The sequence below is a fragment of the Ambystoma mexicanum genome, chromosome 2p (assembly GCF_040938575.1).
Source record: "Ambystoma mexicanum isolate Mex_15411 chromosome 2p, UKY_AmexF1_1, whole genome shotgun sequence".
In the NCBI taxonomy this organism is placed as follows: Eukaryota; Metazoa; Chordata; class Amphibia; order Caudata; family Ambystomatidae; genus Ambystoma; species Ambystoma mexicanum.
In genome coordinates, this window is record NC_090923.1 from 932,648,957 (window position 1) to 932,675,375 (window position 26,419).

Below are 26,419 nucleotides of genomic sequence, written 5' to 3' on the forward strand. Positions count from 1 at the left end.
TGGGTCGGGTGGATTTGGAGATCAGCCCATGCCTATTGAGCCTTTCCTCTTAAGGAAGTGGACATCCTTGTGTATTGATAAAGGGACATCCTTGTGTATTGATAAAGGGATACAGCACGTTCACCTTTTGGACTGGACGTTGCTGTGAGTTAACCAAGGGGTACCCAGTCACTAACTTCTGGGACTGGGTGTATTAGCATTTATATTCAGAGTCATCTATTGATGCCATTGAATGGTGTGAGGTCTTGGCCTAAGTATGCAGAAGACTTCCATTCACAGGACTGGATGGGCTCACAGCACTGACGCAGGGCCCACAGAGTCCATCTCTCCGATCTACCGTGGCCCTTGCCTAGGTTTCCCCTCCACATTGTAGGCTAATGGGGGAACTTCAGGTGGATAGCTCAGGGGCAACGCGCTCGCCTTGGAAACAGGACGATGTGGAGCTACACAAGTTCGATCCCCGGGTCTGCGCCTAGAAACCTCTGGGTATTAAGCGCGTTATTAATAACTAATTATTATTATTATAACTCCAGGGCAGGAGTTCTTGTCCCAGCCCTAGCTAGCTTCCTTGAATTTCTTGTCTGCCCCAGATGTGCATCTAGCCCTTTCTCTCCAACAGCATCCTCTAGAGTTTCCTCACACACGCTTTCCCAGGCTTTGGCTGCATCCAGCTGTCTCTGCCTCACCCCATGTGTCACACAAGTCCCACTGTTCCTGTACTGTATGGTGTAAGTCAGTTGCAGCTGGTGCTAAGTGTTCTGTATTGCACATGTCTCTGCCCAGGAATAGGCAGCTACTGGCTACTCACTTGTGCTCTGTATAGGGCATGCACTGTCCATCATGCCCCTGTTGGCAGCAGGTGAATTTGTGGCCTGGTTTCAATGCACTGTTCTGGCGAGCTTGTGTCAGCCATTTCCCGTCTATACTTGGTGCCTTAGGTCTACCATTTCACCAGGTGCACACCGAGGTGTACAGCTACTTTGGGCTCACTACTCCTGTCACGTAGCCCCCACTGGCATTAAGGATGCACCGCTACTTTGTTTTCCCCACTGAACCTTTCTGGCGTGCCCTGGCCATCGCCCACCTGTTAGTACCAGGTGTTTTTAACACTGTTGATCCTTAGGGATGGCGTACATGTAACCATGCCTCGTGAGCTTCACATGGGCTCATGAGTCGTTGTCGGGGTGATCTCCCGGGGGTCGGCAGGGCTGTCCGTGGACCTCCGAGAGTAAGGAGGCCCAAACTCCTCCCGCAGTCCCCAATGAGTATGAGACACACGCAAGAGCAAGGCGTTACTGCTGTTTATTAAAAACGGCAGGGACAGGTTCTGGGATCATAGGTCATCCGGGTACACATCTCACAAGAGTGGGCTTGCAGGCCCTTTTTCAGCATGTGTGACGCCTCATCGTGCGTCACCTGGGAAACTTCCCCCAAAACCTAATGCCACCTCGGGTTGGCTCCCCGAGTAATAGGGTTGTTATAGGAACATATAGGTAAGTTATTGGTTGGTGGAGAAGAGGTCAGGTGGTACGCTTGGGTCGTCCCTAAAAATTGTTACACCAAAAATGCTACATGGAAAAAGTTAGTGATTGGCTAGGTTGTATTGCCGTCAGTAGTTAGCCCCCCGTGCCCTGATTGGTTCATCCGCGAGCCTCCAAGCCTGGGACCATCGTTGTTCCCAGCTCACAGTGTACCTGATGTTAGAAACAATTTATGATTATGTGTCAGCGGTGGACAATGGACAGGTCTGCCATTTGCTGCAGGAGCACTTCTTTCCACCGCCGCCAGTGTCCAATTTGTCACTTCATTGTTGCAGTCTGTGTCCCAAACGTGAGACCCCAGAGTTTCCCTGGTCTTTGGTGCTTGGCACTGCAGCAGTTCGGCCTGGTCACGTGTGGTGAGACCGTGGCTGGAGCAGAATTATGGGCATTTGATTTGTATTTCGGCTCTGAGGGGTGGTTAGCCGCAGCAGGTATAACCTTGGCTCGGGCCGCGCAGCGTGTAAGTTGCAACGCCGTGGCCTTGGCCGTGAGGCCCTCATCATGGTTGGCCTGTGGCTTCTGAGGGAGCGGCCTACTCTGGTGCTGAGGCCTACGCAGGCCTGGTCCATAGGCGGCGGCATATGGGTCACAACAAGGGGGTTGCGGTGGGCGACAGGGAACCTTATACATCAGTGCCTTATGTTGCCGTTGTTATAGTAGCAATGAAGCATTTGCAATCATGTACACGAGCTCTTCTTGCGTCTTGCGTTTCTGCGGTAGTGTAGCTTAGCCTATGTGCAAAATAACAACGATGCATCAGTGTGTGTAAACGGTCCGTTACGTCATGGTAGTGAGTATGTTCTTTGGGTGAGATTGGTGTGGGTCTGACCAGTTGTGCATGGTGGCACGTGTGTTACCGTCCGTCGGCTATGTCGTCATGGCATCTCTAACGATGGTGGCGCTCATTGTTGCTGTGTTAGTCGAGTTGATCCATATGGTCTACATCAGCTTCGCTAGAGGTCCCAGCATGTGGCTTGATTGACAGGCAGTTTCCCTGACCACGCGGGGAGTGGCCACGGTAGATGTGGACGTCTGGGGCATCTGTGAGCGGTTCGAATTCCTCTCGTGGTGGTTGCTTAGGCCGTGACGATCTAGGCCATGGTCTGGCTGAGAATCGGGGGAAGGGAGCATCCCATTTTCCCTCTTCATCGTGTTCACAGAATACTCTCCACGCATGTTCATCCCAAACTGTACCTTGCCGTGTACCTCCAAGATACTCCTTGTTACAGTTTCCTCACATGTCTGACATCCATGTTCACAGCATAGATGAGAGTGTAGCCTACACCCCGGGCCTCAAAAAAGCAGGATTAAGGCATCGGCATAAACAAGAGACTAAAACGAAATCCATCATACTCTGACAAGAGCAGACAGTACACTTGATCTTAGTCAAAAGGCAGACAAATGCATTGCATGTTAAAGGAGTGACAGATGTTGCAGCTCTCAACCTTCAGGTGTCTGAATGACTGTATATGGTTCTTGGTTGCAAACACTTTAATATTAGGATGAATGTTGTGAAAATTGAAATGAGTACCATGCTCATTATGTATTATGCACTTTATGGTTAAAGCATACAACCCTTTTTATTAAAGATATTAAAAACACATTTGTCAAATATTAAGAACTGTTGTCATTCTTATGCTCCCAGGTTGCTCTTTGGTTTCATGCAAAGCAGCTAGGAATCCTCATTGATACTTGTCCCCTTTCTGATGGGCCTTTTTTGCACGACCAAAATAGGAGTGTACCAGACTGACCATCTTGGAATAATAACAACATATCAGAATATTATGTAGATGTTATTATAGCTTTTGATAATGTATCAATTTACACTCAAAGTGATAATGTAAACATTTTAACATTTAAAAAAGAGACAGTTTGCAATATCAGTACAATTAAACAATTGCCTTTTTATAATTGCTTGTCTGAAAAAACGCAATTTTGTTTTTTAAAGTGCCTTTTCTCTTTTGAATGGATCGCACTCAGATTAAAACCAAGAATCTGTTTTCTTCTGTGAGCACCATTCCAGTATGCACAAACAATAATAATGATCAAACAATAGAAACTAACCAACTCATTTGTAGACCCTGAAGCCCGATCCTCTGGTCACTTACAAGATCTGTCAAAACTCCCACAGCCCCCAGAGGGCCTGTTTGCGACCCCTCCTCACCTTCACCAAACGGGCAATGTGCCTTTAGTGTGATTTTCCTGCAGCGCATACACTATGACAATGTATGCATTACATTTCCAGGCTCGGGGATGACTCTGTCACCAGCTGCTCTCATTCTACTTTTTCCTACAAAAACATAGTACATATCCCACTTTCAAGATATCTGTGTTTTCTTTCACTGGTTGTATTGCTGTCAGCAATGACTGGTGTGGCTCTAGCAAACGGGTACCTGACAACGCAACGCTCGCCCAGATGGAGAGAGAGAGACACAAAGGTGTGCAGTGAGACAGAGTGAGAGTAAGAGAGAGAGAGAGAGAGAGACAGACACAGAGAAAGAGAACTCATTTAATGGAAAGAGAGATGGAGAACACTACATTGGCGTATGACACACTGGGGACAGCTAGTAATGAAATAACATCTGTCTACTGGTTGACACAAACGAATGTGGCATAAACTGGACATGGTCCATGCATGCATATGCAGAGTGGGTTGTACTAGAACACTCTGTTTCTTCCCTTGCTGTCAACCCAATTTAATATTAATATATAATAACAATTATAATAACCATTGTACTTGTTTCTTAGGTCCTTAAACCCTTCACATATTGAGGCCCTGTGATAAGTCCCTTAAGGCTCATGATTTCCAGTGTGCACGTTGCAGCCACAGGAGTGGATGCCCCATCCCAGTGCCCTGTTTGTGTGGGTTATTGGGTCCTATACTTGTATTTTGGGCATGCACCGGCCATGTGCAAGGAGGGGGATATCTGCGGGTCCCTTGCAGGCACAACATGTGCCTCATCTTGCACAAAAGTCTCCTTAGTGAATCTGGAAGCTTGCATGAAGCAGACGATGGAGACAATTCCAGCTTCCTGTGCCAAATGCTGCACCTCCTTCCGAGGACCTGGAGTCTTAGAGCCTCCATTTTCCAGAGGTGTTATTCAAAGACACCTTGACGGGTCAGTGGACCTTTAGACTTGGAAACCACACATCTCTGTTGGCGGCCATTTTAGGAGTATCAAACATCTAACTGGCATCCCTCAGCAGTGACCTTGAAGCACTAATACAACAGTGAAGAACTGAACGCAGGGTGATTACATACAATATTACTCTCACAAATTAAGGAAGCACATATACTTGGGACACCCACCAAAAAGAAATCCACATTCAATTTCCCGTCTGCCCTCTACTAATCACCACTCATTTGCCCATTTTGGTTCTCGATCAGGTAGAATTCATAGATTTCAAAACAGAGGCTCACCTCTCAACCTAATGAGTCTTCTAGGCTACTGATATTAGCTATGCTGACGGGTAGACCTATTCAAGTCTATGGTGATCCCATTTTATGGAGTGACCCCAATGAAATCTATGGAAGGAATGGGATTATTGGTGAGGTGGAAATGATTAATTACAAGGTGTTTGTCACTCTCAGTGAAAAGGGTAAGTAAAGGCATATGATGTAACCCTCTCGCGCAGGTTTCTCATGTTGTTGCTGTGTTACTCAGTTGCAGTCCAACATGTTAAGGTAATAATCACCTTGTCGTGGTTCACACCACACGATACTCTGAAATGGTACATCAAGAATATTCCCATGGTCTGGTCTTGCTATCCTAGGCCCAAACATTCCAGAAACTACAAGAACAGGGTATTGGAGGCAGGTCCTTAGGAGTAGGGCTGGGCAAAATTGTCAAATTGCTTTCCGCCAGTCACAGAAGCGAAATCTGTAAGGTTTCAATCCGTTTCACCCCAATCTGCCATTCCGCCATCCCCTGTATCGAAAAGAGTAGCACAATGTTTCTTGTGCCACTGCGCAAACCTAGTATGATTAAAATAAAAAAGCTACGCAAAGTTTCACGTCCCACTGGGCGAACCTAGCATGAATCGAAAAGAGAAGCAAAAAAAAAGTTTATTGTGCTGCTGCACGAACCTATCACAACTCGAGCAAACATGAAAAGTTTCTCGTGCCACAATGCAAAACTAGTACAGATCAAAAATAAGCTTGCTCAAACTTTCTTGTGTCGCTGCACGAAACTACCATACCATAGATGTGGGTAAACTATGCAACGTTTCTCATGTCCCTGCGCAACAATAGCACAGATTGAAAAAAGACCCCCACAAAGTTTCACGTGTCGCTGCACAAATCTAGCATGGATCAGAAAACAGACCTGTGAGAAGTTTATTGTTGCGCTGCATGAAACCAACATGAGAATGAAACACCATGCTCTGAGTAAAACTGCACAAAGCTGGGCAAAATGTCAGTCAGGGCAGAACCATAATGCTGATTTTGCAGAACAAGCGGAAGCGTTTTCCATTGCGAATTCCACACTTTTCACTTTGTGGGCAGAAATGTTGCTCACCCCTACTTAGGAGGAAGTATCTCCCCCCAGGCTCTTAGTATCAGCTATATCTGATACTGAGAGGGTGAGCACAAACTCTTGACATCCTTCACGCGTGGGCATGCAAGCCAATCCTAACCTCTAGGCCTATTACTTTTGGTCAGTAGTAGACACAACCCATTTGACCTCAACACATTGGAAATATACCTATAAGAATCCCTTTCCTTTAACAATCCCTGAGTGCATGCTTCAGGCCACCCACAACCGTGTCAGCGCAGGGGGAAAGGCAAGCAATCTGCTGCTCTAAATCAACTATTATGGAAACCTCATTTTGAATTATGCCGCTGCATAGGTTGCACCATATTTGAGTTTAGCCAATGCATAACTTGGTTAACGCTGCTTCTGCATTCAGAAGCACTAGGATTGCAACCCGCTGCTTTTGAATTTAGGCACACCAGAATGGAACTGAGTTGGTTAACACGGCTTTTGAATTTAGCTACAGTAGAATAGTATCCCGCTTCTTTTGAATTTAGTCACAATAGAAGTGCAACTCGCTGCTTTTGAATTGAGCCACACTTGAATTGCAACCCGTTGCTTTTGAATATATCCACACTAAAATTGTCCTGAGTTAGTTAACGCTGCTTTTGAATTCAGCCACACTAGGATTCCAACCCACCCACTGCTTTTGAATTTAGCCACAGAATTATAACTTGCGGCTTTTGAATTTGACCAGACTACAATTATGCCAAGTTAGTTGATGCAGCTTCTGTAATCAGCTGCACTAGAATTGCAAACCACTGCTTTTGAATTTATCCACACTAGAATTGTACTGAGTTAGTTAATGCTGCTTCTGAATTCAGCTGCCCTAGAATTGCAACCTGCTGCTTTTGAACCTCGCCACACTGCAATTGCAATTTGTTGCTGTTCAATTTAGCCACAATAGATCCGTACTGATTTGGCATCTGCTGCTTTTGAATCTAGCCACACTTTAATTGTACTGATCTATTTGTTTACATTTAGTATATACACACCACTCTGCAAACCATACACCAGGACCAAAGGAAACACGGCACAATATAGAAGAAAGCACCAACAATAAAACTACTCCACACCCAGAGATCACCTGAAACCAACTAACCACCTCCCTTCTCATCTCTACAGTCTCACACCTCTCACGTTCTACACACCCACAAAGGGCTAGTGAAACAACCCACCAAAAACCGTCCAAACCACACACGCCTCTCTAATAATACTACAAACCCAATACCTGCAAAAAACAAACCACCCAGACCATGCACATCACCATTACGGATACAAGTCCAGTGCACTTAACAAAGCATATCCAGCAAGCTCACACGCACAGATGCCAGTCTTCCTGGTTCTGCACACATCAATAGATGAGCACAAATTCTATCCTATCCCTCTCTCCCTCATTAACCAACCCTACCCACTTTTCTTACAGAGCCATGTGAGAGCCTGGAGACCATGCAAATGTTAGCAGTATAAATTAACATAACCTAACATAACACTATCACTTGTAAGCATTAAAACCGTCTACACAGGCCCAGCCAGAGTCACAATAGAGTGGGACCATCAACATATAAGCCAGCTGAGATACCATGATTCAAGCACTCGAAATCTATGCACATTTGTACATCAGGTATTGCTCTGCAGGATTAAGGATCCATGGCAGCCATCATTCACCATTCACTGGGATCAGAGGAGCCAGACTCTCCCTAATACAAACCACCTGCTCGAAAATGCAAACAATCTGAGTCTCAATCCTCCTTCAGCTTCAAGACATTTCAACAACATTATAGAGGGGGTGCACCTACCGAAACCCATGGTCTCCCCATGCCTCCTCAAACCAATCTTCCCTGTTATAGACTCACAAATCAACCGGGGAGTAATCTGTCCCCTAAGAAAGCCCTAATCTTCAGGACCTATGATCATACTCAAAAATAGACAAGACCCTCAAGGTCTACAGCCCCATGCCATTAGGGATTACAGAGACATAGGTGGACCACAACTACACCACAATGAGGGACTCAATGCTCCCCCAGGGATTCAAATCGTGGTCAAGGATAGAATCTTGAATGGGGCCTTCCCATAAACATTCATCTGCACTGGAATAAATATAAAATTTGTTAACACCTATTGCGCAGTCAAGTCCAACATGTCAATCAACATTCTTGTACCATACTACCCACCGGTTTACTGCACACAGACGACACACAGCACCACAGGTTCTAATCTCCGGGCCCACACTTAGAAACCTCTGGGTATTAAGCGCGTTATAAATAACCTATCATATCACATCATTCCACTGAAAGGGAACCCTGGTATGGCCCACAACACCATCAGGGTCTAATATTCTCATACACACTGGCAGCAACGTGTCCGGTTTAGCATTCACCAGCTAATTTGTTCCACTACAAATCCATAAAGAAGCTTCCCCCTAACCTAAATTCCTTGCCGACAGCCCACCCCCAGGAAATTCAAAAGGCACTGAGAGTCCTGACGTTAAAATTCCAGAAAAAGCAAAAGATATGACTCACAACATCAAACAACTGTTTCGAAATATCTTGCGGGCCTGAAAACAAAGGACAGAAACTTTAAGAGGAAATGGCGTTAGTATAATTCTGAAAAATGTAAAATTCCTTTCAAAATGCAGGCAACCATTCAGCAATTTGGAGAAAAAAGGAGCATTTTCATACTCAAATTTGTGCATTGAAAAAGATGTCAGCGGAGGTTTTTGATATTTTCAGCAAACTGGCCAAATCCTCTCAGGCATACAATATTGTGACCCTGACATCCAAACTGGCGTGAGACATTGCAGCAACCTTCACAAACAAAGGCAGAGGCATCAGAGGAAAGGTTGGTTTATGCAGCCCAGCAAAGCTTCTGACCCCGCAAATCACACCGCCTCGGCGTACGTCACGACTTTCACCCGGACGACAACAGTTTCTAAAACTGCAGTGTCAGCTCTGCAAATCAAACCTTGCCCTGACCCTTTCCTGATTGTGCACACTGATTTGCTTGCCTCCTCCTTAGGTTTACTGCAATGCCTCCTTCGTGTCAACGCTAGACTAGTACCCATCACTCTAAAGATAAGATAGAGTAACGCTCCTCCTAAACAATGAAACAATGTAGACACCTCAACAGGTTAATTTCTGCCTAATTGTCAATGTATCGATTGAATCAAAAATCCTTGAAAAGATTGCCTCAGCAAAAGCCAAATGGAACAATGGCCCACTCTCTTTCACCATCATCAATAAGTGTCTAGAACCTCCAGAGAAACCAACCACCCATCTCTACATAATACAACCATGGACAGTAACCCGCCAGCAGCACCAATTTCCCTAGACGTTTCTGCTGTATACAAGATGGTCAATTATAAAATTCTTCTTTAGTATCACAAACACGTCATGGGTTTCTCTGACGTAGCGTTGGTTTGAATACTCCCCCTAGGACAGATGTTCTTAATAATTGTCTAAGGGCCATTTACATTTGAAACCTTGTTAATAATCCTTGGGGGGGGGGCCATATTCGCCTTGGTTGTTCAACATCTTCCTAACGCCAAGTGCAGCTATTGTGAAATGTGTTAGAAATGTGTTAAGACTCTGTTCCAGTTGTATGATCCTGACTCACAGATGCTGATTAAACTGGATTGACTACAGTCACTGGGTTCAAATAATAAATCTATGACTGGATAACCTGTAGTGGCCCTTGCCTTAAATGGAGTAAAACTTGAATTTTGTTATGAAGCCCACAAAGGCACTGGAACCTGCCATTCTGCCCCCCACACCAGTTGACACCATCAGGAACCCGGGGCCACATTTGATTCAGAAATGGTTTCCCACAGCAGATGCTCCTTACCACAAACTATGTCCTGTACCAACTGCACTTGCTGGGCATAGTAGGCACAGCAGTGGTAGTGGTGATACAAGAACAAATGAAGCGAGCTCAGGTGCCAGAGGCGGTATCCAGTGTTAGAGATACCCTTTGTGCCACCCACCCATTGCTTGCAGATAGCGTGGCAGAGTCTGGATTCGGCCCCCCAGGGCCCGCCTGTGCCCCACTTTACACATGCCAAGAGAGGTACATGCATGGAACTGTGAGCAGAAACCCATGGCCCCTCAAGCACCGACAGGACCAGCCACTGGCAGAGGGACCACTCCAACAAGCTGCAAAGCAAGTGTAGGGAACACTGGAAACACCAGGGACTGTCAGTTACTTTGACTGCTAGGAGGTAGAATCAAGGGAGGAGGGGGGCGGACTGATGGACTGCCATCCTTAAGCAGGCTGCAAATATTCATTTTTAGTTTCTTTGGTCATTCTCCATTCTCATTCCCTGTCTAATCTAAAAACTTGGCATCATTTTGTTGTAAAATAATCCCTTTCAAACTATACTTTCTGAGGCTTGAGTTGCCTGGTGATCCCTCGGCTGTATCATAACTAACATAAAAAAACAGGATCTATGAATTTTCTGTTAGTATGTTTTTGCCGAATTACATTTTGCTAAATTTCTTTTTGTCAATGTTACCACCTTTTGGTAACCTCAAAAAGCAGGGCAAATCCCCTACACCTCCTCAGCCTTCCCCAACCCCCATTCTCTACACCTAACCCAAACCCCATCTATATTTTTGTGGTGAAAAATGTAATTAATACGAATTGGGGTACACCAAAAAACATCTTTTAACTCTATATTCTTAAAATAAAACAGTTCCCAATGGACATTAACAAAACGCCCAGTAGGATGAAACCACGTATTAATCTCACGTCCTACACCACTTAATGTTAAACCACTTAATGTTAAAGTACAGCCCTCATTCCACGGCTCTTATCCGATACACCTGAGTCTTGGTATTCACTCGTTCTTCACTGTCTTCAGATGTTTATTTGTTCAGAATGTTAGAATTCTAGTGCTTTATGAGAACTTTGATGGGGCCATAGTTCTATTTGTTTAAATGGAAACTTCAGTATGGCAACACATTTAACCATTTATGTCAAAGCTGTTAAAATACAAAATACCACTGAGGCTAATATACCTGCTCCTGAAACCAGGATTCGCCGATTTTAATCCCAGCAAGATAATGGTCCTTCTAGGTCGATAAAATAGTAGCCTAGTAGACTAACAGTAACACTAGTTATATTAAGTGCTTCACAGATTAGAAGTGTGTGGGAGGCTTTGTATTACAGCTTCTGTGTCGTCTAAAAAAATCTGCACGTCATCCTGAACTAACAAAGCAACATGATTGTATCCCTTGTGTACTTAAAAAGTACTACCCCTTGGTCAAATGTGACCCGGATATCAGACTATAAAAACCTTAATGAATATGTGAAAGATTGTGTATTTTTCGGGACAGGTTATGTGAGTGTATATCCTTGATAAAATACAAACGCTCCAAAATAATGCCCTTAGAACTGCCCTAAACATACCCAACAGAGAACACATCTCCAACATCAGAAGAGAACACCATTGGCTAAAGATAAGTGACAGAATCTTACTCAAAACAGTCTCACTTACCTTCAAATGCCTTAACAATGCAGCACCCCCATACCTTACAGAGAGAATGTTTAGGAGAACCTAGACCGGCCCTTCTAGCGCGGCTAACTCCCACTGCCTAGAGATACCAAGATTTAAATTAAGGAAAGCTGGAGGAAGCAGCTTCCCGCTGAAAGCAGCACAATCTTGCAACGCGTTACCCCTAGCCCTCAGAACTGACTAGTCCTACTTCAGCTTTAGACACAATACTCTCAACTGGCTGCGTTCTAATGACTTATGATCGCCTCTCGATACCCCACTACATATACCTATGCACCTGTATTATGTATGTAACCGAGTGTACCTTTTCACTGTAGCTGCTTGCATTTTTCCTATTACCACTACTGTGCTTATTCCATTGTGTAACTAAGCTTTAAGTATCCTTGTACCTGTTGTGCCCAGTTACCTAAGGTTCGGTGCGCATTACCAAATAAATAAACAAACAAACAAGTGTGTATGAATGAGAGAATATATGTTCCGGAGTGTCTGTATGTATACCATTCTGTTGCTATTTCTGTCTTTTATTGATCCTCAAACATAAACGAGGGACTTTTTTTACAATTCAAGAAAAGCCTAACCTTTGGAAAGAAAATACATGAAACTAAATCAGATGGGTTGCAATGTTATACTGCATGGGGTGACTGAGAGACCAATGTCTTGCTGTTGTACAGACATACATGGCTTTCTGTATTCAGATGATAGAGGGTTGCTTGAGAAAACAGACAATCGAAGTAACTGTTGATCACTGCCTTTGCAGAGTTCATGGTGGAGCCTGGCCTAGTAGTTCAGTATTAGCTAAGCAAAAGTCAGTTATGTGAGGCAGTGTCATGAAGATGAAGCTTGTGATGACCCTGGAAGTGTTGCTGCAAAGAGTTAAGAAGTTCACTTATTCGAGTATGAGAGTTACTGAGAATCGTACCTGGTAACAGCACCTTCTTAAGCAACCCTCCCTTCATCTCTTTGAGTGCTGAAAGGCTAATATGTCCTAATTTACAAAATAAATCCTTGATTGTGAAGTCACTTTTGAAAGTTTACAAGGACAACATTGGTGGCCACTGCACAACACAGGAGTGAGCTGACTGGATGCGATGACACCACTGCTCTCCAGCTGAGAGAACATGTGTTTAGAAAAATACTGGGAGTTTCCCTTGCGGAACATGTCTTCATCCTCCAGGAAGATGGAAAGATAACTAATTTTCCAATTACATCGGGCTAAGGTTTCTAATTTGTTGGTTTGCTTGTGCCAGAATGAAGAATTTAACAAAGAATTTGATATATGATATGACATTTATAACGTGCCTTTACACAAGTGTTTCTAAGCGCAACAAGACAAGGAGGGGGAAACAAAGGAAGGACAAAACAACGATCTTAATAGGCCTTGAGTCATTCAGATGGCACAAGTGCGGGGAAGAGGGAGGGTAGAGAGTCAGGGCGGAAGGGAGGGGAGAAGTGCAGGTAACTCAATAAGTGCAGCCAGCGGGTGGCTCAAAAGCACAGAGAGAAGGGACTGTAGGGTTGCAGGTACATACCCTTAAGTGCAGGGGGATCCCAGAGGAAGTGCAAGGGCAACTGGACATGCAGGAGTCCGGGCCCGAGTTCAGAGGGTAGCCAGGTGACCAGTGCACGGAGCAGTCTTGTTTATTGACGTTTTCAGTAGAAAAATCACAACCAGCAAGAGACAATACAATAAACGGTGCCTACAAGAATAAAAAAGTGAGTATCTTTCAAAAACCAAACATATATAGCATTGGGCCTGCAGGCCCGAGGGGGCAGAGTCATGAGGAAAGAATAGGGGAAAGGAGGAAAAGGAAAAAGGGGAGGGAAAGGAAAGGGGTACATACATCCTTTAAACATTGAAGTTATAATGAGTGGCACTTAGGAGAATAGCAGAAGACTATGGCCCTCATTACAACACCAGCGCTAAAGCGTGGCGCTATTAGCATCATGGTTGGTGCCAGTGTTGTAACGGGTCCGCCATGGTTCAATGGGGAATTACCACCCCATTCCAAGGTTGGCGGGGCGGTAATTTCCCATTGAACAATGGCCCTTCCCCATTCCCATTTTCGCCCCATAGGGCTCTATGGGAATGGGGAAGGAGCTAAGTACGGTACTGCAAATTGCGATACCGTACTTAGCACCAAGGTCCCTTTGCGGGTCCTTAATTTAACGGCTGGTGTAGACCAGCCGTTAAGGTCGGGTCCCGCAAAGGGACCTCGTAATCAGGTGCTAATGGGTTAACAGCGCCGCAGCCTTTTACGGTGCCGTTAACCCATTAGCGCCAGGGTCGTAATGAGGCCCTATATGTAAACATGTGAATTAGTCCCCAAATGACCATTGAAACTGGCTCCAGTGGAAGCCAATGTAGAATGAATCACTGCAACTCTGTAACAAACGTTCGAAAGTAGCGGGGTTTGATTGAAACTGGAAGCCTGACATTGTTCAGCTGAGGCTACATCCTATCGGAAAGTAAACCGAGAGCCACACTGTATCCCTGCACGACACAATGGGCATCATTACAAGGTCGGCGGTAACCCACCGGCACCGGTGGGTTGCTGCCGACCTCGTAACACTGCTACACCGCCTGAGATTCTGGTGCCACCGGGACAATACAAGTTCCGGCGGGCTAGGAGGTCATGCGGCGGAAACTGTAAGTCCAAATTCTCGTCGCCCGTCCTATTCTCGTGGAATGGGGACACAGAAGTATCACACCATTGCTAACGGTGCCGGCGCTTCCACGAGTAACATGCCTGCAGGGGCCGGTGCTCCCTGCAGGTGTAACCTGCCGGGAGCACCGGCCCCTGCAGGCATTCTCGTAGTCTGGTGGTCCGGAAAGGGTGCAGGTATGTTGCTACTGGCACCCTTATTTCCAGACCGCCAGACTTGGAATGAGGGCCAATATAACAGAAAAGGGCAGGTCTGTCTAGATGCCTGATTCTGAGGGTGCGGAAATAGAAAAGTGTTCCCGTGACGAGCGAAGACCATTCTTGATGTTCTACCTCATTCTAATCATCAGCAGAAAAGGCAGTAAATATGATTTGCCTTCTTTTAGTCTAATCAAGTTCTGAGAGAGGGGTTGAGATGCAGCCACCGTGGATAACCGGCATACTCTGCCTCTCAATCGCTGTGCTCTGTTTACGTATGCGTGCTGCTGCGCAAGGGAAACCGATTGTCCGGAAGAACCGAGATTATGAAAACATGAAGTTTGAAAGTTATTAACTGTGAGCTCTGGAGCAGTGGTCTGAGGATTCTGAGTGCAGGATCAGTGCCAGAGGACTCCAGGTGCTTATATAGGAAGTAAATACTGTTTCTAAACCAGCATTTCACACCGCGGAGCGTTGAGCGGAGGGTGTACAGAGGGTGTGCAGTCATCTGCAGTCTGCTGCAGGAGCGGATGGAGCCTACCGAAGAGACCGAGGCCCCTATCCCCCTGCCACCTACCACCCCAACAGACCCAGCATCAGAAGCGTTCCTGTGAATTTTTGCAGAGCTCCTCCAAAACTATGGAGGGCAATAAGCCCAAAGCTTCATCATGCATCAAAAAACCAAAGGAGGTAAGACTGCCCCCCAAGACAACCATTTCCATCCCCCCGCCTGTATCGAGCTCCGTAAGCTCTTTAAACTCTATGAGCACAAGGAACATTGCACCAAAGTCTTTTAGCACGCTCAAGATGGAACTGTACATTGCGGAGCAAACTACAGCTGCGAAGTCAACTAATGGCCCCCCTTCCAGTTTGAGCACTTTAGCAAACTTTACGCCCACCAATCCTTTACACCTCAACACATCTGCTCAGGCCATCTCGGGGCAAGCTAGTGCTAAAACAATTTCAACAAAAACAGCAAGGTCACAGACTTAATGCCAGCTATTACGTCGAGTCTTCCACCTCTACCTGTGTCCCCGAAGCCCCGGTCTCCCGGCGTGCTGACTCCTGTGTTCCCCGCAGTTCTGGCGGACTCGGTGGGCTTCTGCTCGCCCTCTCTGCCTTTGCGCCCGACTCCGGACCGCGGCCCTTCCCCCGCCCGGTTGCCTCTGCCTTCCCGTCTTCTATCGGAGGCGAGTGGAGCCCCGGCTTCGGTTGTCGGAGGACGACCAGCCGGGGCCCCTGAGCAGGGGGCTCTGGACGTGGGATTGAGTGCTGGCCCTCTGGGGGCAGTGGGGTCGGGTGGGCGGCCTCTGGTTGCGGGCGGGGGGACGCCTCCGCGGGCTTCGGTGGGCACTCCAGAGAAGCAGGATGCCTGTGCTTCTCCGGCACTGCTCCTCGGCGTGCAGCGGCCGGTGCAGGGGGGCCCTTCGGAGGTCTCTCACACGGCGTCCGCACCAGGATCATCCGCAACGACAGTGGCTGTGGTTGCACAGATCCACGCTTCCACTGTCCAAAAGAAACAAGTCAGCACCCACACAAACTCCAGGGCTCCGCCCTTTGCAGCCCAGACGATCGATTCTGCCCTAACAAATGAAGGTGAAATACTGTTGATGCCCAATGACACCCTAAAGGGCCCCCATCTGAATTCAGGTCTTCCCAGCGATGGTTTTCAGCCAGAAAAAAGGCTAAACCCTCCCTTGTGTCATCCAGATCAAAGCCCTGATCCCCAAGGTGAAATATATGATTCTCTCGAGAACTCAGAGCAAAAAGTGAAAAAGAAAAAAAAGTCTATAATAAACATGAAACAGAAGCCACTTAGATCAAAAAAAACCAGGGAAGCAAACACTACCTGCACCACTGCTTTCCAGCGCACTTAAAGATTCCATCAATAAGCAATACAAACGAAAGCTGGATCAGACAAATCTCCCGCCTGTAAGCAAATCAAGGAAATAAACGTCAGGGATACCCAACCAGGCTCAAATTCAATTGGCCATCCAAAATCAAATACTAGGTTCTAATAAGACCCAGAACGAGTCTGGTGCGGGGACACTATCAACAAGATCTGTGGTAAATACAAACAAAGAGCCGCAACGGGTAAAGGAACCCAATAAAGAAGTGGCAGCCTCGGCAGGTCATTCAAACGAAGAAGAGCCTGTGGCTACTGGCCTCCTAAACAAGCCACTGCCACCCGAAACTTCTCCGAAACCAAGTAATCAGACCAACAGCAAAGAACTGGGGCCAACACAGGGAAAACAAATGTCCTCGACACCGATCCGGGGCCAGGAACCTAGAACGACTTTACCTCTGATCGAACCTGAGCCTCGACCTCTTCCAGTTCGTCTACATTTTGACAATGGTCAAACCCAAACAGACGTGCTTTTGGAAACCCTTGACTCATCTATTCAACACTCTTCGCGGCCCCAATCTCTTCCGAAAAATCGTAGACTCAGCGAAATAACTAGCGCAGGATACAAGGACTGTCCATCAAAAAAAACAGATCTCCCTATAATTATGTCAACAATTACAATAGCCTTAGCACCATTTGGAAAGCTATATGAAGCGATCAATGACACACTGAAAGACAACTCAGTATTAACTGCAATGATGCATTCCAAATTGATTTTTGTGGAAGGCTATATTACAGCTTTAGATCAAAGAAACAAGATCCAGAACGAGCTGTGGTACGCGAAATTAAAGAAACTAGAAGGCCTTATTCAGCATTTCAAACAACCGTCAAAAACAACCTTGGAAAAAAATACACAAACTGAAGTATGTTCCAGCCCACCTGTCGTCGCTCCAATTTTTAAAAAACAAACGGAACATCCCCTTCAGTATCCAGTGGTTTCCTCATTAGACCAGAATGGAGCAGAAACCTTACAACAACAAGCAACAACTGGACCAAAAAACAAGCTTTTGTTGACAATCGCCACGGTTAGTGACTCTAACGGATCACAGAGTGTGTCGGCTTTGGATCTTCTGATGTCGACTAAAACCAATCAAAAAGACTTGTCGAAAGAAAAATCGAAGTTGCTCTGCAAAAAACAAAACCTCAACAACTCAGTTATTTGCATTACTACTTCACCCAAAACCACAGAGGACTTCATAGCACATAGCTCCCTGATGGAGCTAACTCAGCACTTAGATATAACAGAGGAAATATCAACGCCACCACCAAGAGCTAACGATCAGTCTCCTGAAATTTTGAAAAGCCCAAACCAGGCATCAGTCGGGGTTAGTACCAGCCCTACAGCAAAGAAACAAGAAGTAAAAATTACTAAATCAAAAGTCAACGGGACAGAATTGACACTGCAAAGAGATCTTCCATCTTCAAGAGATCGACTAAACCGAAGAACCTCTCCTGTGAGACATTGGTCCCAGGAGGATAGCTCAACGGCAACGTGCTTGCCTTGGAAGCAAGATGACACGGAGAAACATGGGTTCGATCCCTGGGTCCGCGCTTAGAAACCTCTGGGTATTAAGCGCGTTATAAATAACCTATCATATATCATATCATCTAAGGAAGGGCCAAACAAGCATCAGTGGCCGGCGGCTAGAACCGACCCGGCTCTTCAAAATCGAGCAAAAAAGCACTAACGATCACTACATGATTCTGAACAGAAATATAGTCCTTAGAACTTTAAAAAAAGGTGAAACTCTTGAGGAATTTAAAATCAGATGACTTTATCCTTATTGAGCCATATCATAGAAAGAATCAAGCAAAAGCCTTTCTACACATAAAAACCACTGCGCTCAAAGAAATCTCCCAAGAAATATACGTGGAGTTGGCCAATTTGGGTTTCAACCTGTACGAGATGACATCTCTTAATCAAAAAGAAGCACAAAGAGATAACGACATAAAATCTCCAAGAAAAAACTACAGGTATAAATCCCGAACAGAAGATCTTTATGGACCAACAAGAAGGGAAAGAAGCCCACGTTGGACAACTAACAAAACTCAGAAAACCAATGGATCTATGCCATATGGTTCCACTCCAAACGTTCGCCCAAGATACCCCAAAAGGAGTGACGAGAGAACAGCCTATAGAGAGGACTATAGACACAAGCAAGAGTACGAACAGAACCAATCCTACCGGTCAAGCCATCAACTCCATACTCAAGAGGAGAGATCGTCGACAACTACCTACAAACTTACAGAGAAAAATGCAGATCGGTCGCCGATCCACTCTGAAAAAATTACTGAGAAGGGTAAATGGAACTGGTTCCGCTCTATCTTAACACCAGGAGACAAAAGATAGCAACCACCTGGGGGCATACTGCCGGAACAACTCGCCCCTCACCATGTACAGGCAACGGACTCGAATGAAATCATAAGCATCGCATCATGGAACACCAGAGGCCATGTCCATCTCACCAGGCCAGACTTTCACGACTTAGGCTTACATGACATCATCTGCCTACAGGAAACGTGGCTGCAGGAAAAACCAGATTTAGATGGCTACTGTATTGAAATCTCACCAGCATTTAAAGGACCCTTGGGCCGACCCTCTTCGGGCTTACTGATAGCGATCAAAACAGGATCTGGCATATCTTTCACAGAAGTCATAACCTGCAGATATGAAATTCTGGCAGTGATGACTACATGGAACTCTGTATCTGACTCTCCCAAGCGCTGCACTTCAGATTTGGTAGCTATCATAAACATCTACTGGAATCCGCAAAAGATTTCCACAGTGAATATGTGCGACAAAGTGGCCCATACAATCGACGAGATCACTATCAAATACAAATCCCCCAACATTTTGATTTTTGGTGATCTGAACGCTAATTGCACACCACACAGTACACCAGAGGGACCAGATGAAGACAAATCGTCTGCTACAACTAGGGGTCGAGCGTGGAATTCGATTATGAAATCCAGAAATCTTCTGAACACGGCCACTGTCACGCAGCAAGTTTCGCTGATACCGACATGGGAGCGTGGCGGGTCTTCCACCAGTCTCGATTACATCTTTGCCTCCGAATCGGTTTTTCATAACATAATTGCCTTTAAAGTTATCAAAACCAAGTACAGCGACCACAATCTACTAAATCTCACTTGCAGATGTAAACGGCCCATACCTCAGTATTACGACACCGTCATTGAGACTAACTCTCAAAACACCCGGCTACGCATGATCGCTTCTGATGTCCACAAACTTGCTGATCAATTCTGCATCCTAACGTCTGATACAACATCGAGAACGGTAATGGCAAGATCGAGTTATATCCCTCTCCTCCTTCCTTTCAAAAAACCTAGGAAAATCTGTAATCACCTTCCCATTCAGCACACTCATGAATACAACACAGCCTTAGCCAGCAAACACCGATCGTTGAGAAAACTAAAGAGAGAGGCAGTGAATATGAATCAACGAATACTTAGGGAAAAACTTTCAGTAGAAACAAGACTCTATAAACAATGGCTGAGAAACTCAAGAGATGCATTATACCAGTCGGACGCCTAGGAGATGTTGAAGGCTCTGGCAAACAAAAAATCTCGAGACTTCTGGTTTTTAATCAACAAATCAAACAAACTCCAAAACTCACAGATGATAAATCCAGTACCTGAAGGAAAATGGACCGCCCATTTTCTGAAACTGTTTGAGCCAATAAATGGAATTAACAACGAACCCGAAAAACAACAGGACTCAGTCTGGGTGGATCTGACAGAGATCGACGAGATCAAATCAATCATTTTGAAACTGAAATCGTCCAGAGCCCCAGGCCTTGATGGGCTCGCGAACTGCGATCTCAAACAACATCCGGACGAATGGGCCAATCTTATTAGTTCAATCTTCAAAGTTTGTCGAGAAACCCAAACCATTCCAGACTCATGGAAAAAAGCTCTGATCATTCCGATCTTCAAAAAGGGAGCCAGAGATGACCCTCTGAACTATAGGCCAATAGCCTTGCTGGACGTCATTGGAAAGGTTTTCGCCACAATCCTGCTAAGCCATTTTCGGAATTGGGCTGCTACTGCTGGATGTTCAGATTTCCTGCAAACAGGATTCCAAAAAAACGCGAGTACGAGTGCAAATATACTATGTCTGAACTTACTCAAAGACAGAGTTTTGACTGGATCCCCTCGGATGTTCCTAGCGTTTGTTGATTTGTCTGCAGCATTTGAGAGAGTGGACAGACACAAACTATGGTCCAAACTCAAGTCCTGGAAATGTCCTGAGGGTATTTTGGACCCGATAATCAACCTCCACTCAAACACCAGTATAAAGGTCCGCTTAAACAACCAAGGTTTAACGTCCACCAGTATACCGACTTCGCGTGGAGTAAAACAGGGATGCCCTCTGGCTCCCGCCTTGTTCATATCTTTCCTCGGAGATTTTAAAGAGACTCAATCTGCGATAAGATCTTTTCCACCCAAAATAGGCATTACTCAGGTCCCGAGACTTTTATACGCAGACGACCTGATATTGCTTGACCAGACCCAGGCCGGATTGCAACGACAATTGGACAACCTGTCAGCCTATACCACCGAAAACAACTTGGAAATCAACAAAACAAAAACCAAGATAATGATTTTCCAAAAACCAGGGACAAAAAAGAAAGAGGCTTTCAACTGGTTCCTCAACGACACCAAAATAGAACTGGTTGAGTCTTTCAAGTATCTTGGTGTACAACTCTACAGTACGAAGTGGGCCAGGAATCTGCAAAACGACCTATGGGCGAAGGCAAAGAATCTAGCTGCTCAACTGAGAGCAGTTGATGGAAAATTCGGCAAATTCTCTCTACAACCAGCCATCACCTTTTACAAGTCCAAGATTATTCCCTCACTGACATATGGCATGGATGCTACCCCGTCTATTCCTCCGGGCATTTGGCTTAAACTCGAAGGATTTATCTGGAGATCCGTCCTGGGCTTACCCAATTCCACCACTGTAGCTCTGATACGACGGGAACTTGGCCTTGTCTCCCTAAAAGCTGTGGTGGATATTTCCTCACTACAACTTTACAGGAAAGTCATTCATCCAGAGAGCCTTGAAATCTATTGCATGATCGGGGAAGAGATTGAAAAGGGCAATAACCGGTCCATGACCAAATGGGCTATGGATCAAAACCTGAAACTACAGGAAATTGCATGCAGCAACGAAGATCTAAAGAATAATCCTGCTAGGATCAAATCCAAAATGCAACATACAGATTGGATCCTGACTACGGAAAAAACAGCACGCAATAAACTCCTAGCCCATCTTCCAATGACCATTAACAAACTAAAAGAACCAATGACATATTGTAAGAGATATCCTAATAAATCATTGATGAGAATCTTCTTAAAAGCCCGCCTCAACGTTCTGGCGACGCAGGAAATTCTCGCGATCAGAACAGGATCTATGGTAAAAGCCTGTAGACTGTGTAAAAACCCTGAAGAAACAGAATCCATCAGGCATCTGCTAATGCGCTGTCCCGCCCTGCAACAAGCAAGGATCGCCTTTTTCAGCCCTCTGACTGTAAATTCGTTTGCGGGTAATGAAATCTGGTGGAATCGTTTAATCACTGGGGACAAAACACGATGGCATACGGCGTCCGCTAAACTTTTGAATTTAGCGATCGGAAAAATTAAATCGAACATTGCCATCTGACTTTCGCACATCCCTTTTGGTGGAAGCACTGTTTTGTTCTTGTGCCCTTGGTGATGTCTATCATGAACTTCTCTTTCGTGCTACCGAAATGTTTGAGTCCTTGTAAAAATCTTATTTTGATTATATACAAGTAATTAAAAAAAATAGCCTTCTTTTTTTGGAGAAAGGGGTGTTCCTCACGTGAATGATGCTTATGGCGTGGAAGCATGTCCGGTTATCGAGTTCTTCGTTCAGAGAATGTAACAGTATCCTCCTCCGATACCACCATTTATACGCAGACATAAAACAGAATCAAAATGATATCATCAGTACTGTTGCATGCCATTCTTGTGGACTTTGCGCTACTATACATCAATGTTCTTTGTGAGTCCAGTTTTTAGAAAATTGGACTCGCAAAGCAACATGAACAGTAAAAAATAACATCTCAAGGGTTTGGGTTTGAGTTTACCTTCCTTGCATGACGTCCTATTTCCGTTATTGTTCGTTCCTCTCACTTTGCTTTTTACCAGCCATGTCACTTCGGAAGCTTTGTTCCATCGAGGCCTAATATTTTCAGTCAGTCCAATAGAAGGTATAAAAACTCAAACTTCTGGGATTTTTCTTTTCTTACATTTTTTAAAGGCAGAAGTATTGAATGGCACCATTTTCCTTCATTGCCTTATGTGGAGTAAAATACTGACTGTGAAGTCAAATTACAAAAATGCTGATGATCGTGTCAGCAACCCTCAAAGCACGTTCAGAATATTTTGGGCACCATTTTCTCTGACATCCATGCAATGTGCAACACACACGTCCTGAAATGATACACTGCAACGTGCAGATTTGCCACCACCACAACAGTTTTTAAGAGGACCTCAGAATCCCTGGAAGGCATGTGGGAGGAGGGGTGGGGGCAGGGGGTTACTGTGCACGACGGGCTTATGCACCTTGCGTACACCTATGCACATAGTCCAGTCCAGGGCTTTAAGTGGGCCGGGACTAGCTGGAGCAGAGCCTCAGCAGGCTCTAAAAATTGTGTTTGAGACGGGACCCTGCCGGGCCGCTGAAGTCCTCTGCTGACCCCAGCCCACCAGGCTGGTAGTCGACAAGGCTTTTTTGTATAGTTGATGTTCTCACGTATAAGCGAGAGCTTCAAGCTTTAGAAAAAAGCCTTTCTTGTCAGTGTGTCGCCGACCTCCCTGCATCTCTAATGAAAGGGGTGCTTGGCAGGGGGTCAGCGACATAATAAAAAGGCAAGCAAGGCTTTTTTTGTAAAGCCTGAAACTGTCGCGTACAAGCGAGAACCTCGCGATTTACAACAACAGAAAAGCCTAGATTTTATTTCGTCTCCAACCCACTGCCAGGCACCCCTTTCATTCGAGATGCATCAAGCTTCTCCAGTGAAAGGGGTGCCTGGCAGGGGCTCAGCAGCGCCGCAATTAAAAGACAAAGAAACACTTACCTGTCCTGAATGGTGCCTGGGAGGCCACAGCCCCTGCCCTTTTGCAAAATCGAGCTGGGGCTCTTGTGGGGGCGTGGCCTAATAGGCAGCATTCAGGTGAGGTAACTGTCGCCTCCTTATTGCGGCACTGACCCCCTGCCAGGCCACGCCCCTAAGAGCCCTGGCTCAAGTGTGCAGGCCACTTAAAGCACTGGTACAGGCCCACACACCTTGATAGGCCCAATCACATTGTGTATGGGAACCACACACCTTGCAAGGCGCAAGCACCTTCTTTGTGGGAACCATGCACCTTAGGCCTTTAGGTGGCACTGCGCTTCTTGCGGCCCATGTGGTGCACACGTAATTTACACACATACAGCCCATCCACATTGGGCACGTGCGTGGGCCAACACAATTTGCGCTCATGGGCTTATGCCCTTTGCGCGCAAGCCCACACCACACTGGATTATAATAATGGCATTGAGTAAGACAGTTGCAGAATGGTAAAGAGTATACTTTGGATTTGGCAATTAACATAACATTGCATGCAGCAGGGCCGGCCTTAGGGGCAGCAGCGCCCTGGGCGAATTGGCGCTTCACTGCGCGCCCCTGGTCAACAGGTGGCGTGGCCACGGAGTGTCACTTTTTGACTAACAATGAGGCGCATGCCACCACTATGCCAGCTCGGGGGAGCCGTTGAAAGACTCCCCAGAGCTGGTGTGGCGGGGGGCTAACGGTGCCTTTGGTCGGTGAAGGCGTCCGCGGCAGCGGGGCGCATTTGAAATTGAATGAGCCCGCCTGCTGCGCCTTCTCCCGCTACGCAAGCTCGGGGGAGCCCTTGAAAGACTCCCCCAAGCTGGCGTGGCGGGGCCCAATGGCGCCCTTGGCGGTTGCCCGGCTCGCCCCCCCCCCCCCCCCCATGGCCGGGCCTGGCATGCAGAATAGCATAAAACAGCAGCAGCGGAATAGAACAGACTGTTCCATAGCTGTACTGCCAGCAGGCTAATGCTGGAGTTGTGATTCGCTCTTTGCGCTGTTGCGTGTGGTTGGCTATGCGAGTTGCTAGTATATGGAGCCTGTCCGGCAGTAGGTTTCATACAAGATGCCACACAGTTACAGGTGTGGCGCTGTTTGAACTGTTGAGGGTGGTGGGGTGGCTAGCTGAGAAGGAATTGGGTACTGGTCAAAGGTAGGGAGTAGGAACAGAAGGGGCCGGGGTGTGGGGGATTGTTGAAAGGGAAAGAGTGCAGCTACATTATTTATTTATTTGGATTTATAAAGCGCCCAGCGGCCCAGAGGCATCATGGCGCTATTACATAATATTTACTTGAACAGTTATGTTTTTCTCTTGTAACTTAACCAATTAAAGGCTACGCATTGGTCCAAAAGGATGGCCAAGGTAGCAAGGAGTGTAATCTGCAAGTGTGCAACTGTGTGAGAATAATGAAACGGGGAACGTTTCAAAGGCATTGCTCGCTTCACAAAGCCTGTGTTGGTCAAACGTGAAAGGGGCAGTTGGCTTGCAAAAGGGCGGGAGGGCGAATGTGGATGGATTAGCTGCGTGTGAGTGCATGAGGAAGAAACAGGCCATGTAGCGGAAGGAGGAGGGTGGATCTGAGGCCTGGAGGAGGATTGTAATGTGAGCTCAACAGAGCGCCAAGGTGCAACACAAGGGTTTGCTTTACCTGCGAATGAAATGACGTTCGTGTATTTGCAAAATACAAAAACGTAACCTTGCTTGTAGACCTTTGCTTCCAACATAGGCTTTGTGTTTTTTTTTTTCAAGGAGTCATGTGTATTGTATTTGAATAGGCATTTTGGAGTGTATGGCATCATTGCAATGTGCAATGACACAGAATACGCCCCTATCCAAGCGAGGAAAATTGCGCCAAAGTAGCACGAGCCACCATATTTCCAGGTTAGATTACGGCAATGCCCTGCTACTAGGAGCAAACCAAAGGCACATTGCAAAGTGTCAAATACAAAATAGGGCTGTGAGAATCATCAAAGGAAAACAGAACACATCATTGAAGATAGGTGAAATCTACACTGGCTTACTATCGAAGATGGAATACAGTTCAGAACGCTGACGCTAGCCCACAGGTGCGTCCATGAGAAAGCCCCAGCATACCTCCTAGAAGAAACTGGTTACATATTTACTGGGATGGGCACTCGGGTCTGAAACCCAGGGCAACCTCGTAACCACCAGTTTCAGGAAAACCAACAAACTCGGCAAAGCATTTCACAACAAAGCTGCGACCTAATGGAATCACCTCCCACCACAAACAAGACTGGAGCTCTCATATATTACCTTCCGAAAGAAACTCAAGACCCAATTGTTTAGATAGCTCCCTTAATCTAAGCTAAAACCTGCCTGAAAATCCGTAGATTCATGTTGTCCTGTGACTTGTTTGTATAATGTGACTCTGCGTGTACGTGTGGCACCCTGATGCCTGTGGGCTCCGGCGCTGTAGAAATAAATAAATACATGTGGAGTCCTTCTGGGTGGAATCGACTGGAGTTGGAGGTCGCTTGGCAGACCCCTTGATGGAGAGTTAAGTTGTCCAATAACCTTGCGCCTTTACATACTTTAAAATAAATATATATATATTTTATAGCTTTTAGCGCAAGCCTGCGTCTAGAGCAGCAGAGCACTTTACATTTGCGAGGATGCCACCTTTGGGGTTGGCATTTTACACAGTACTGGTGGTGGGGGGAGGTCGATGTGTATTCGTTCTGTGGGTATTTTTGAATGTATTTTACCTGGCACCCTCCTCAAAACAGTTATGAAGGGCAAAGAGGACCACGCCATGTCAGTTAACCGGAGGAGTGTAATGTCTGGTAACTGCCGTTTTTTACAGTTAGCCAAGAGCCAAGCGACTCCTGGGGTGCCACAGCATGTGGCACCGCTAGGAATCGATGTCTCTGTGCCACCAGACGTGGCAGGTACATCTCGTTCCA

At 46.0% G+C, this 26,419-nt stretch overlaps 1 protein-coding gene across 5 annotated transcripts in view; it reads left to right on the plus strand.

The window, feature by feature from the left end:
- The window catches only part of KLC3 (kinesin light chain 3), a 160,251-nt gene that overhangs the window by 45,658 nt on the left and 88,174 nt on the right, over window positions 1-26,419 (plus strand). The gene's annotated exons all lie outside the window — the stretch shown is intronic.